This window comes from Gopherus flavomarginatus, chromosome 8 (assembly GCF_025201925.1).
Source record: "Gopherus flavomarginatus isolate rGopFla2 chromosome 8, rGopFla2.mat.asm, whole genome shotgun sequence".
NCBI lineage: Eukaryota > Metazoa > Chordata > Testudines > Testudinidae > Gopherus > Gopherus flavomarginatus.
The window spans coordinates 45,545,096-45,559,833 of NC_066624.1; the positions used below are offsets into that span (position 1 = coordinate 45,545,096).

At 50.0% G+C, this 14,738-nt stretch overlaps 2 non-coding genes across 2 annotated transcripts; one reads left to right on the forward strand and one right to left on the reverse strand.

Moving 5' to 3' along the window:
- Nucleotides 1-3,428: 3,428 nt before the first annotated feature.
- TRNAF-GAA (transfer RNA phenylalanine (anticodon GAA)) lies at nucleotides 3,429-3,501 on the reverse strand. The gene has a single exon. It is a non-coding gene; the product is annotated as a tRNA-Phe (tRNA).
- Nucleotides 3,502-5,119: 1,618 nt separating this feature from the next.
- On the forward strand, nucleotides 5,120-5,193 carry TRNAI-UAU (transfer RNA isoleucine (anticodon UAU)). The gene has a single exon. It is a non-coding gene; the product is annotated as a tRNA-Ile (tRNA).
- Nucleotides 5,194-14,738: the final 9,545 nt, after the last annotated feature.

Below are 14,738 nucleotides of genomic sequence, written 5' to 3' on the forward strand. Positions count from 1 at the left end.
TGGCTGCACAACAAAGAATAGCTCCCAGTTTCCTCTCTGTCTGCAGCAGGATTAGCCTGTGTCGGTGGTTAATGAGGTGGATCTTGTAGTTTGTTATTCATTCCCCACCTTGAAAATTCAGACAGTCCCTTTCCTACTCAAATCCCCAGCACCTCAGTGACCCTGGTAGCAGAGGTTGGGTTTTCCCTGAGGGCCTGAGATTTTCAGGGGTCTTTTTCCCTCCAGCTGGAGTGAACTCAGCTTTTCCCCATCCCAGACATTCCATGAAATGACAACAGCAGTATAAAGAAAGAGGGGAGGGAACGTCTCACGGCCAGGGCTGGATGTGCCCAGGGCCCCCTGCTTGGCCATTGTTTCCATGGAATTTGGCCACCTGCTTTGCACAAGGGACAGAGAAAGATCCTGCTGTTCCTGTGTCTGTGCAAAGAAAATTGTGCTTCGGTATGAAAGAGAGGTGGGAAATGGCCCCATGATGGGACAATATCCTCAGGATTTAGACCTAAGGACTCAGGTTGAGAACTGATTTAACTCCACTCATCTGGGATTTAACAAATTCCCTTCCACAGAGACACTGGGAACTTGTGACCTTGATCCAGACTCTGCAGCTTCAGGCTGCTTTAACTCCTGGTAAAAACCTGAACTTGATTCCAAGAAAGGAGAGAGGAGAAGCCTGAAGTTGCCTTTGGTCCAAGGCTGGGATCTCCTGGATGGGTAGAAACGTCCTTCCCTGCTACCAGGGGACAGCAGCTACTGGAGACATAGCAGAGCTCAGAGGAAGGGGGGTTGTTGAATGCACTTTATGTGCACAGGACCCCACTAACTCTAAATCCCCCACTCTAGCAGGAACTTAGAAAGTCAGACCTCGGTCAATGGCAGGACTGGGCTTTGAAAAAGAGATTCGTTTTTCCTCCCCGTCATGAGAAAGAAAGTAAGAGCTGGCAGCTCTGGTGCAGAAAACCACTTTTTCCTCTGGCTGCGGAGCTTCCAACCAGGTGCAGACGACTGGTGTCTCCTGAAGGGGGGGGGCACAATGTCAAGGTTCAGCCCCATCCCCTTGCAATCAACAGCCCCCTCAGCTGTGAACAGTGCAGGGAGAGGAAGCAGCAAAGGCAGCCCCTCTCCATTCACCCCTGCAGCAGCTGCTTTGCAGGGAGGGGGCCTGGCAGCACCACATAATGCAGCAGGCGATAGCTAACCCAGGTGGGGCACATGACCCCACACACGCCCTCTGCAAGTGTTGCCTCTGAAATTAGGAACACTGGTGAGTTCAGGGCACAGCTGCACACCCAGAAGAAAGCCCAGCACAACACACCCAGGGTGAAGGGGGTGCTAACGCCTGGCATTAAACCAGAAACCTTTAGATCTTCAATCCGATGCACTCCCAGCTGAGCTACTTTGGCAAGGACCAGGCCCACCAGGAAGGCTTAATACACGAGCCACAGCACATGCTGGGAAGATTTAAATCTGGATGTCACAACGCAGGAGCCAAGCAGTGGACTTGACCTGGAGGGGCAGGCTGGGGTTTCCTGTATCCCATTCACTCAAGCCAGCACCTGCCCCCTCACAAGCTGTCACTGGCACCCCCAGGTCGGCAAGAAAGGAGCAGCGGTTCTCACTGGAACAACTCCTCTCGCAGGCTTCTCCCAAGCCTAAAACAGAAAACCATCTTGCCAGAAAGCAGCCCACTCGTGTCATAGTATAATTCCCAAATCTGGACCTTAGCGTCCAGGATATGGGTACTAGCATAAAGTCCTCTAAGCGTAATTACCAGCTTAGATTCTGTAGCGCTGCCACCAATCAGGAATTTCTAGGGCCTGATACCCTCTGGTCCCCCCAAAACCTTCCCAGGGGACCCCACGACCCAGATTCCTTGAGTCTCACAACAAAGGGAAATAAACCATTCCCTCCCACCTCTTTACCTCCTCCCAGATCTTTCCTGCCTGGGTACACTAGGAGATACCGTGATTCAATTCCTTGAAACACAACACAGAGAGATCAAGTTTCTCTCTCCCCTTCTCCCAGAGGCAATACAGATTCAAGTTCCGTGAATCTAACACAAAGAGGAAATTTACCTTTCCCTCCCTGCTTCCCCCTCACCCAGAGGCAATACAGATTCAAGCTGTGTGAATCTAACACAAAGAGGAAATTTATCCTTCCCTTCTCCCCACCAATTCCCTGGAATATACAGACTCAATTCCCTAGAGCCTCAACTGGGAAAAAAAATCAAACAGGTCTTAAAAAGCAAAACTTTTAATAAAAAAGAAAGAAAAAAAGTAAAAGGTTTATCTCTGCATTTTAGATGGTAAAAAGTTACAGGGTCTTTCAACTTATAAACAATAGAAAGAAACTTTCTCCAGCAGAAACACAATTTAAGCTATTCCAGCAAGTACACATATGCAAATGGAAAAAAAACAAATTAAAAGACTATGGCCGCCTTTTCTTACTTACAATTCTGAATAGATAAGAGACTGTAGCAGGGAGATTGGCAGAAACCTGGTTGCACCTCTAGCCCCTTCCAGGACCCAAAGAGAACAAAGCCAAACCCAAAACCCACAAACAAAGGCTTCCCTCCACACGAGATTTGAAAGTATCTTGTCTTCTGATTGGTCCTCTGGTCAGGTGTTTGGGTCCCTGTTTGTTAACCCTTTACAGGTAAAAGAGACATTAACCCTTAACTTGTTTTCCTTCCACCCAGAACCCCACATCTTTTCCTGGGCTGCAAGTAGCCACCCCTGGGATGCCAAGAGGTAGAAACAAGATTCTACCTCCCAGCAGCCAAGTGCACTTCCATGGGTTCGACTGGCCTAATTCCTCCAGCTTCCCCAGGCTGACGCCAAGGTATTTTCTCCACTGATATCACCACCCTCTATCGTGCGGGGGTTGGGGTTATCCCAGGGACAGGCCAGTGGCAGAAGGAGGAGGCCTTGCTGGACAGCAAGGGGAGCTGGGAAAAGGAAGCCACTACGTTTCTGCCTGGTTTTCGGGCTGAGGCCCTTTTGCAGATTAGGCAAATGTGAGAACCACCACGCTACAGAAACTCCATCACAGTGCGCTGCCCTGTCCTGCCCTGCCCTCAAATTCCCTGCACTTTGGTGGTGCTCATCCTGGCACACACTGAGGGGAGAACCTGGAGAAAATGGCGGCAGCTCTTCGATGGGTCAGCTGGCAGAGCAGAGGACTGGAGCTGGCACTCAGCAAGTTGTCCTTACATCGCCCGTGTGACTCCAGCTTGAGGGGGAGCTGCTTTTTCTTCCCCTTTCTGAGAAAGAGCAAGAGAAGAAAGAAAGTTCAGGAGGGCCAACTGGCTGCAGAAGCCAATGCTGCCTTTTCCTGCTGCATAGCCTGAAAGAAAGAACGTGCATTAGGTAAAGGGACTGCTGTGTTGCCAGGAAACAGCCCACAGCTGCACCGAGAGGGATCGAAGAGGCTGCTGAAGCCTGGGATTGAACCACAGATCTTTAGAGCTTCAGTCTAACGCTCTCCCAACTGAGCTACTTCAGCACCTGTAGGGACCTCTTTTGGGCTGCTGCTTCTCACCTTGAAGCTTATTTTCAACAAACCAGCTCTCCAGTCACCACTGGCCAATGCAGGAAGGACAGCGCTTGCTATTTTAGCACTCAGAAATGTCATCAACTAGTCTCTGGATCTATTGAATGCTGCACTTCAGTTCATGGGGGAAAGGCGAGAGACACAACCTTTGAACAAAAGGCCTGGGGTTAACATCCTAACGCTGTCTCCTACTGTAACACTATTTAATACTGGCCAACCCTGTGCTGGTGACAGTTCCATTTCTAGGTGTTTGTACATTTCAGTTACTGTGAAAATTAAAAAGTTTCCATATGCTTAGAGGAAATGAATTTGTTTTATTTTCTTATATATGGCATGAATAAATACAGATTTACACATCCTAGCATGAAAATGTATTGTCTAATATGATCGAGAAAATCATGCGTCCAGATTGTGCATTGAAATCATGATATGAGCTACAAATGCAATAAAAAATAAGGTATTCAATGGTTTAACATATGGAGCAGGGGTAGGCGGCACCGAAGACACTTCTTGCCTTGAGTAGGGAGTAGCTCAGACCTCCAAAGGGCCTGGCCAGGAGCAGGACATTGGCACAGCAAGGGAGGGGTGTGGCAGTGACATCATAAAGGCCTTTTGCAGGACCTCAGACTATTGGTCCAAGGCGGTGGGGAGATGGTGACCTCACAGAGAGATGCTGACATCAGCCAGGCAGGACGGGGCAAGGGGCCAGGGAATTCTCAGAGACCCCTGTGGCTTTGCTTCGCTTCAGCAAGTCTCCTTCTCCAGGTCTCTCTTTGAGGACTGAGAGAGTATTCGGGTTCACGGACGTGAGCGCCAGGAGGAACCTCTTTCAAGTTTTCTCCTTCCCTTTTAGTGATTTTACTAGAAAACAGCCATCCCTGTTTAGAAGGTAAGAGCCTTCTCGAGGGAAGGGGTGTCATGGGGGTGTCAGAGTTCAGATGCCAATGCCCCGCCGCCCCCACTGTAAGGAAGCTCCTGCCACCTGCTCTATGTTTGCAGGGTGGGAGTGAGCAGCATCCATGGCAGAGATTTGCTCCTGGCTGCCGGAGCAGAGCAGCAGGCTCAGCTGTCAGAACTTCCTGGAGCTATGAAAGGGGAGGGCCCCATGGCTCTGTAGCAGAATGCAGGGCAGGTGAGCTCACAGATGGCATTGTGGGATACTGCTGGAGGCCAGTTATGGTTATATAATGAACGGCAGCATCTAAACTGGCACTCTGTCACTTTAAGTTTGCTGCAAAAAGCTCTAGGCCTCTCGTCGAGGTGGTTTTATTTTGTCACCAAAACAGGGCAGTTTTGTGGCCAGACGTGGCATTGCAGTGTGTGCACCAGCCAAAAGCTGGTGACCGAGGGAGCGTTGTGTGTTTTTCACGCACCTCAGCAATGTGATGATGCTAAAATAACTTTGTAGTGCAGACCTGGCCAAAGATTCACACACACACGCACAGCTTGCAAGGAAAACCTCATCTGCTCCTCTGCTTTGCAGAATCCAAACACAAGCAAAGCTTGTCAGGGCCTGGTGGAGATGTCAGTGAGTCAGGTGTGGTCAGACACTGTGTTTTAGCTACATGCAGGCACCATGGCTCAGCTGGTTAAAACACTTACCTTATAAGCAGGGGATCCTGGGTTCAACTCCCAGTGGTGCCTGGGGGAGTAGCTTTTGGGGCACCTGGTATTGGCTACTGTCAGAAGACAAGATTCAGAGCTAGATGGGCCTTTGGTCTAGCCCAGTGTGGTTTTTCTTATGGTTTAAATTATGCTCACAGCCACTGATAATAGAGTTACTGAAAGTTTGGGAGTTAGGAGCTGATAGTTTAGTGGTCCAGTCCCCTTGCAGATGACCTCCTCCCTCTGGGACAGGGGCAGATCTGAGCTCTCACACCAAATGCTCATTGTGGCTGCCAGAATCTGTGGGCAGCTCGTTTAGTTTGCATCGAGGGTTGAGTCCTGCTTTGTGCCCAGTGTCTGAGAATGAAAATCCTAAACCGCCCTTTGAAATAACAAATGCAGCAGGACATGTCATTGTCCCTGTCCCAAAGCAGACAGACCAGTGGAGAAATGCCATTGAGTCCACGGTAATACTCCACTGCCGTTTTACCTTTTTGGCTTGCTAAACTCCCTCCCAACCTTGTGGGGTCCCAGACCCCGGTATTGAGCCTGAGCCGAGACGTCTACACTGCAAATTTACCACCCCACGGCCCAAGCCCCAGGAGCCTGAGCTGGCATGGGGCAGCTCTGGGTGTTTCATTACACTGTGGACATAGCCTAGCATTACGTCTACACAGCCATTAACACACCCAAGTCACTATTCTCAAACCCTGGGTCAGCTGATTCAGGCTTGTGGGGCTTGTGTTGCAGGGTAATAAAATTACAGTGTAGACACTTGCGCTTGAGCCCAGCCTCCGAGACCCCACGAGGGGTGAGGGTCTCCGAGCCTGGGCTCCAGTCTGAGCCCAAATGTCTGCACTGCAGCTTTTAGCCTCACAACCTGAGCCCCAGGAGCCCAAATCAGATCATCCAGGCCAGCCGGGCCACAGGGATTTTATCTCAGTATAGCTGCACTCTCAGGGTACGTCTACATTGCAATGCAAGCCCAGGGTTAGCAGAAGTCATGTCAGCAGCCCCAACACATAAACCTAAACCACGAGGAAAAGATCCACCCACAAATAAGCTGGGCATTGTCCTTTTCCCTACGGTTCGTAAGTCCAGCAACCAAAAGTCATTTAACATGAGCCATCCCCTCTCTGCACCCCACTCACAGCTGTTGTCCTTAGTCAGTGCAAGCCCAGAGGTGCCTCTGTAGAGTTCATCTGCCATCCTGGGTGGAAAAGGGGGAAAATAAGAAGGCACCGTACTCACTATGTTGTCTAGGGACTCACTCACCCCTCCACAGCCACCCTGTCCTAAAGTTGGTCTAATACCTAAATTTTACTATGAGGACTCAGACCCCAGCCCACTTGGCTTTGGAACCAATGTCCCCTGCCTAGCGAGTGCTATTGAATTGAGGGTGAGTCCCTCCATCGGGGTCTGCCAAGCACAGTTCTGCTGCCCTCGATTCACACAACAAGGACAACAACCCTTTATTTCTCCTGTCCCAATAACAAGGAGACTGGGAATCCAACACCAGCCAAAAGTGATCATTTTGGCAAGCAACCCAACATATTTCCAACATACTGTAAAATCCACATGAAGACTCATACACGAAACCTTGCAAGAAAATCTTCCTGAGGGGGTCTGAAGCACCTGCTGCTGGAGGGAAGGAAGGAGCTGTGGGCTGGGACTGAGGAGCACTGGGAATAGGAGGGGGCTGTGGGTTGGGATTGAGGGGCACTGGGAATAGGAGGGGGCTGTGGGTTGGGATTGAGAGGCACTGGGAATAGGAGGGGGCTGTGGATTGGGGCAGAGGAGAAGGGTGAAAAGGAGCAGGCTCTGGTTGGGAGTGAGGAGCAGTGAGCATAGGAGGGACTGAGGGTTGGGTCTGAGGGGCATTGGGAATAGAGGGGACATGGGTTTAGGCTGAAGAGTATCCTCATTTGGGGATCCAGCAGGATGGGGAAGGCAGCAGGCGATTCTAATTCCTTAGGGATATTCTGTGTGTATGTGTGCAGGGGAGGAACATGCTATATGCTCAGAGGCCTTTATTCCTCCAGGCTGTGAGGACAGGGGGGATGTCAGGAAGTTGCCCCTTCAATCCCCACCCCCACAAAGGCCCTTCTTAGGAAAGGCAAAATCCTGAAGAGAAAAAACAAGATAAAAGACGACTCCAGAAAGACAGATTTTTAAAGATATAGTGAGCAGTTCATCACCTGACTAGGGACTTGAACTCTGGACCCTCAGATTATCAGTCTGCTGTGCTACCAACTGAACTAGCCAGGCTCACCAAGTAAAAGTGTAAGTTGGTGCAGAAGAGAAACTAGTCAAGAAAACAAGAGCAGGAAACAATAGGGGAAACCTGCTGCTCTCTCTGGCGTGGTCAACACTACGAGTTTATATCCAATTTAGCAGCATTAAATCGCATTAACCCTGCACCCGTCCACACAACGAAGCCCTTTATATCAGTATAACGGGCTCTTAATACCGGTATCTGTACTCTTCCCTGATGATGAGTAGTGCTGAAATCGGTATAGCTATGTCGGATTAGGGTTAATGTGGCTGCAATTTGATGGTATTGGTCTCCGGGCACTATCCCACAGTGCACCATTGTGACCGCTCTGGACAGCAATCTGAACTTGGATGCACTGGCCAGGTATACAGAAAAAGCCCTGCGAACTTTTTGAATTTTGAATTTCATTTCCTGTTTGCCCAGCGTGGAGTGCTGATCAGTACAGGTGACCATACAGTCCTAGAATCAAAAAAGAGCTCCAGCATGGACCGTACGGGAGATACTGAAGCTGATCTCTGTATGGGGAGATGAATCTGTTCTATCAGAACTCCGTTCCAAAAGACGAAATGCCAAAACATTTGAAAAAAATCTCCAAGGCTATGATGGACAGAGGCCACAACAGGGACTCAATGCAGTGCTGAAACTTAAGGAACTGAGACAAGCGTACCAGAAAGCCAAAGAATAAAATGAATGCTCACGGAGGGAGGGGCGACTGACGACTGTAGCTATCCCACAGTTCCCGCACTCTCCGAAAACCATTTGAATTCTTGGCTGAGCTCCCAAAGCCTGAAGGGTCAAAAACATTGTCGTGGGTGGTTCAGGGTATATGTCGTTGCCTCCCTCCACTCGTGAAAGGAAAGAGAAAAAAAATCCTTTCTTGCCTTTTTCCAATGTCACCGTATGTCTACTGGATGCTGCTGGCAGACATGGTGCTACAGCGCTACACAGCAGCATCCCCTTCCCTTCCCTTCCCTTGCAGACGGCAGACAGTACAGTAGGACTGGTATCTGTCATTGTCATCCCGTGAGTGCTCCTGGCTGGCCACAGTGAGGTCGGCCAGAAGTGCCTGGGCAAAAATGGGAATGACTCCCAGCTCATTCTCTTCTTTAAGCTTTGTCTAATGGACATTCAGTCCTGCCTGGACTATCCTAGCAGCTGGAGGCTGCGCTCCCCTCCCCCCTTTGATCTCTGCTTGCAGAAGCAATAAAGTCAGTGTTGTTTGAAATTCCTGCATTCTTTATTACTTCATCACACAAATGGGAGGATAACTGCCACGGTAGCCCAGGAGGGGTAGGGGAGGAAGGGAAGCAATGAGTGAGGCTAGAATGACATGCAGCTCATACTTTCTGCCATACTCCTTCCTAGACAGTCTCTTCCCATTCTGTATGTGTGAAACTGATTGTTCCTTCCTAAGTGGAGCACTTTGCATTTGTCTTTATTGAACTTCATCCGGTTCACCTCAGGCCATTTCTCCAATTTGTCCAGATCATTTTGAATTTTGACCCTGCCCTCCAAAGCAGTTGCAATCCCTCCTAGTTTGGTATCGTCCGCAGACTTAATAAGCATACTTTCTATGCCAATATCTAAGTCGTTGATGAAGATATTGAACAGAGCTGGTCGCAAAACAGACCCCTGCGGAACCCCACTTGTTATACCTTTCCAGCAGGACTGGGAGCCATTAATAACTACTCTCTGAGTACAGTTATCCAGCCAGTTATGCACCCACCTTATAGTAGCCCATCTAAATTGTATTTGCCTAGTTTATTGATAAGGATATCATGTGAGACCGTATCAAATGCCTTACTAAGTCTAGGTATACCACATCCACCGCTCCTCCCTTAGCCACAAGACTTGTTGTCCTATCAAAGAAAGCAGTCAGATTGGTTTGACATGATTTGTTCTTTACAAATCCATGCTGGCTATTCCCTATCACCTTACCACCTTCCAAGTGTTTGCAGATGATTTCTTTAATTACTTGCTCCATTATCTTCTCTGGCATAGAAGTTAAACTAACTGGTCTGTAGTTTCCTGGGTTGTTTTTATTTCCCTTTTTATAGATGGGCAATATATTTGCCCTTTTCCAGTCTTCTGGAATCTCTCCCGTCTCCCATGATTTCCCAAAGATAATAGCTAGAGGCTCAGATACCTCCTCTATTAACTCCTTGAGTATTCTAGGATGCATTTCATCAGGCCCTGGTGACTTGCAGGCATCTAACTTTTCTAAGTGATTTTTAACTTGCTCTTTTTTTATTTTATCTTCTAAAATTACCCCCTTCCCATAAGCATTCACTTTGTTAGACATTTGTTCAGACTTCTCAGTGAAGACCAAAACAAAGAAGTCATTAAGCATCTCTGCCATTTCCAAGTCTCCCGTTACTGTCTCTCCCTCCTCACTGAGCAGTGGGCCTACCCTGTCCTTGGTCTTCCTCTTGCTTCTAATGTATTGATAAAAAGCCTTCTTGTTTCCCTTTATTCCGATAGCTAGTTTCAGCTCATTTTGTGCCTTTGCCTTTCTAATCTTGCCCCTGCATTCCTGTGTTATTTGCCTATATTCATCCTTTGTAATCTGACCTAGATTCCATTTTTTATATGACTCCTTTTTATTTTGTAGGTCATGCAAGATCTCGTGGTTAAGCCAAGGTGCTCTTTTGCCACATTTTCTATCTTTCCTACCCATAGGAATAGCTTGCTTTTGGGCCCTTAAGATTAATGTCTATTAATCTTTTAACTAACACTCTCTCTCTTTTCTTTTCTAATAAATTTTAGCTTAGTTAATAAGAATTGGCTATAGCATGTATTTTGGGTGAGATGTAAGTTGACTGGTGAGTCTTACCCACATGCTCAGGGTTTAGCTGATCGCCATATTTGGGGTCAGGAAGGAATTTTCCTCCGGGGCAGATTGGCAGAGCCCTAGAGGTGTTTCACCTTCCCCTGCAGCGTGGGGCATGGGTCAATTGCTGGTGGATTCTCTGCAGCTTGAGGTCTTCAAACCACAATTTGAAGACTTCAATAACTCAGACATAGGTTAGGGGTTTGTTATAGAAGTGAATGGGTAGGGTTCTGTGGCCTGCCTTGTGCAGGGGATCGGACTAGATGATCACATTGGTCCCTTCTGACCCTAGAATCTATGAATCTATTAATCTAAGTTATAATTGAACCTGGGTATGTGGCTGATCCTTTGGGATCGGAAGAATCTTTTCTTTTATATGATGAAGTAAGATTTTCAGGAATCATCATCATATCTGACAGGTGTGTCTGGATGGAGGCCTGAGGTTGCGTACTTTAAGGGAACTGCGTGGTTTAAACTTCTAAGTAACCAGTGAGGTACTACAGAAGCTGTTTTGTGCTGGCTTGGTAAATCTAAGTATTGAAATAACCACCAGCGTTTGGGATTTGTCTGCCCTGTTTTGTTTGCAGTTCACCCTGATTGAGTGACCTCAGCTAGCTCCCACGGGCAGCACCGTCACACCTACATCCTGGTTGTAGGGGTCCGGGGGATCTTAGGGGCCTTGGGGTGCACAGAGGCATCCTAGGAGTCTTAGGGGATTTGTGGGGGCCCAAGATACCTATGTCCAGGCTGTAGGGTTACCAGGCGGTCTTAGGAGTTCGGGTGGGCACAGATACGTATGTCCAGGCTGTATCGGTCACAGGGGGGATTAGAGGTTTTGTGAGGAGCACAGATATCTACGTCCAGATTGTAGATGTCCCAGGGGGCTGTTAGGGGGGTTGTGGGAGTGCAAATACCTATGTCCAGGCTGTAGGGGTTCCTGGGGGGTTAGGGGGTTTCTGAGGGGCACATATATCTACGTGCACACTGGAGTGTCCCAGGGGGCTTATGGAGTCTATATGGGGTACAGATACCAATGTCCTGGCTGTATAGGTCCCTGGGGGGCTTAGGGGGGTTGTGGGAGGCACAGATACCTAAGTTCAGGCTGGAGGGGTCTCCAGAGGGCTTAGGTGTTTGTTGGGGGGCACAGATACCTACGTCCAGGCTGCAGGGGTCCCGAAGGCGCTTTGGGTCTGTCACAGACTGTGGGAGAGTCTGGTCCTGCACCCCTCTTCCTGGGACTCACAGTGACTCTCAGCCAGCCAGTAAAACAGAAGGTTTATTGGACAACAGGAGCGAAGGATACAGCAGAGCTTGGAGGCACAAGCAGGACCCCGCAATAAAGTCCTTCTGGGAGTTCAGGAAACTTAGTTTCCAGTTTGGGATTCCCTGAATTCCAACCATCCAGACGAAAAGCGAAACTGAACTAACCCAACTCCCTCCAGCCAGCCCCTTCCTGTGTCCAGCTTCCCGGGCAAAGGTGCTGACCCCCTCCCCCCTGCCTAGCCCAGGTTACAGGCTGAGCACGTGTCCGGTCCTAAAGTCACCCTCTGCTCTCCCATCCCCCACACAGACAGTCCCCACTCCATCACAGTAATGCCCAGTGCATTTCCCGCATGGAGCAACAGTGACACCGTGTGGCCACGCCGGGTAATGCACAGAGCATTTCCCGCATGGAGCAACAGTGACACCGTGTGGTCACGCAGGGTAATGCACAGAGCATTTCTGTCATAGAGAAACAGTGGCACCGTGTGGCCACCCAGGGTAATGCCCAGAGCATCACACCTACGTAGAGGCTGTAGAGCTCCCTGGGGGGCACTGGGGTCGTGGGGGGCACAGATAGCTACGTCCATTCTGGAGGCATTCCGGTGGGGATTAGGGGCTTCATGGAGGACACAAATCTCTACGTCCGGGCTGGAGAGGTCCCTGGATGGCTTAGGGGGTTGTGGTGAGCACAGATACATACATCCAGGCTGTAGTGGTCCCTGAGGGTTTAGGGAGTTGATGAGGGGCACAGAAACCTATGTATGGTCTGGATGGGTCCCTGGGGGACTTAAGGGGTTGTGGTTATGCAGATACCTACATCCCGGTTGGAGGGGGCCCTGGGGAGCTTATGGGGTTTGTGTGTCATACACACACCTACAACCAGGCTGGTGGGGGCTCTATGGGTCTTAGGGGGCTTGTGGGGGGCAGAGATACCTATGTCCAGGCTGCAGAAGTCCTGGGGAGGGCTTAGGGGGTTCCTGGAGGTCACAAATATCTACATCCATGCTGGAGGAGTTCTGGCAGTATTAGGGAGTTGTGGTGGGGGGCACAGATACCTATTTCGAGGCTGTAGGGGTCCCAGGGTTGCTTTGGGGCATTTTGGAGTACAGATACCAATGTCCATGCTGTAGGTGTCGCTGGGAGGATCAGTGGGTTCATGAGGGTGCACAGATACCTACGTCCAGGCTATAGGGATCCTGGGGGGTGGTCTTAGGGGGTTGTGGAGGGCACAGATACCTTCATCCAGGCAAGAGGGGTCCTGGGGGCCTTAGGGGGTTCGTGTTGGGCACAGATACCTGCGTCTAGGCTGGAGGGGTTCCGGAGGGCTTAGGGGGGTTGTGGGGAGCTCAGATAACTATGTCGAGGCTGGAGGGGTCCCATCATGGCCTAGGGGGTCTGTGGGGGGCACAGATACCTGCATCTAGGCTGGAGGGGTTTTGAGGGTCTTAGGAGGGTTGTGGGGGCAGATACCTATGTCCACGCTGGAAGGGTCCCGTTGTGGCTTAGGGGATTCGTGGGGTCAGAGATACCTATGTCTAGGCTGGAGGGATCCTGGGGGGGATTAGGTGTGTTGAGGGGGGAACAGATACCTACGTCCCAATTGTAGGGTGCCCTTGGTAGCTTAGGAGGTTTGTGGGGGTCACAGATACAAACATCCATGCTGTAGGGGTCCCAAGGGTCTTTGTGGGGTTCTGGGGGTCACAGATACCTACCTACAGGCTGGAGGGGTCCTGTGGGTCTTAGGGGGTGTGTGCGGCATACAGATGCCTACATCTGGGCTTGTGGGTTCCCTGGGGGGCTTAGAGGTTTGCAGGGAGCACAGATACCTTTTTCCAGGCTAGATGGGTCCCGGTGGGATCAGGGGGTTGTGGGGGGGGGCACAGATACCTATGTAAGCAGAAGCAGGATGAACTCTACCCTGACATCTGGTGGTGAATTATGGCAAGTGTGGAAACGAATTTCAGGGACTGATCGTGTTTGCATAGGCACACCCACCCCGCCTGACACAGCCACGGCAGCCTGGGATGGTTGCTTTGGCAGCTGTGGTATCCCCAGTTTATTTGTTGTTGGGGTGTGAGATGTGGAGTGTTGTCACCCTGATTGTGTGGATGAGGAACTGTGAAACTGCTTTGAGACAGGGATTCTCACCATCAATTGAGTGGCACTCGCTAGACAAGGGAGTGGGCTCCTTCAGTGAACCAGAAACACCATTTGCACATTCTTCTCTTTTAGCAATTGAATAGCAGAGTTGATTTTTGATTCTTCTAAGAATTGAAGTTGTAGTTTCCTGAGCTGAAATTGCTAAATAGCTGTGCTAGTTAGTGGGGGAGTCTGAAACTATATTGCAGAGCAGAACAGCTGATGGAGAAGAGTAGTTTGTTGGATGGTTGGAGTGGCCCATGGAGTGAGGTGAGCTGAGCAGTTCTTGGGGACAGCTGGAACAGATCACAGGTTGGCTGGTAGAGCAGAGCAGCTGGTGGACTGAGCTCAGCAGTTCGTGGGGAAGGCGGAAGCAGAATCCCATGGATAGGCAGGGCAGTCGGTAGTGGACCATGTAAGGTGCCCCTTTCTACCCAGGCTGGCAGGTGGAAAAACCCTGCAGATAGACACTTGAACTCTAGTGCTGCGGGACTGTGGGTGATTTTGGGGTTGCTGGACTCTTGAAACATTTGAGGTATTGGACTTTGGAGTCTTGGGGTGATTTGGGGATTGATAGACTCAAGAGCCCAGGGAAAAGGACATGGCCTAGTTGAGGTGTTTTCCCAATTTAATGCTATGTTGTTTATCTTACGTTATTAAACATTTCCTGCTACACCCAGACTCTGTGCTTGCGAGAGGGAAAGTATTGCCTCTTTGAGGCACCTAGGGGTGCGTATGTAAAATTTTCCCATGTCACTGGTTGGGGGCTGAAGCTGGTTTTCATTACGTTGTAGGGAAGGGACCCCTATGTATTGAACCCAGTCCTTGCTGCTATCAGTTCAGCCTGGCAGAAGGGTTCCACTTACGTCCAGGCTGGAGGGGTCCCTGGGGGGCTTAGGGGGCTCGTGGGGGCACAGATACATAGGTCCATGCTGTGGGGGTCCCTGGGGGGCTTAGGGGTTTGGTGGGGGGCACAGATACCTACATCCAGGCTGCAGGGGTCCCGGAGTGGCTTAGGGGGTGTAACGGAGTGTGGTGACATCCGGCCTGGCACCCCTCTTCCTGGGACACACAGTG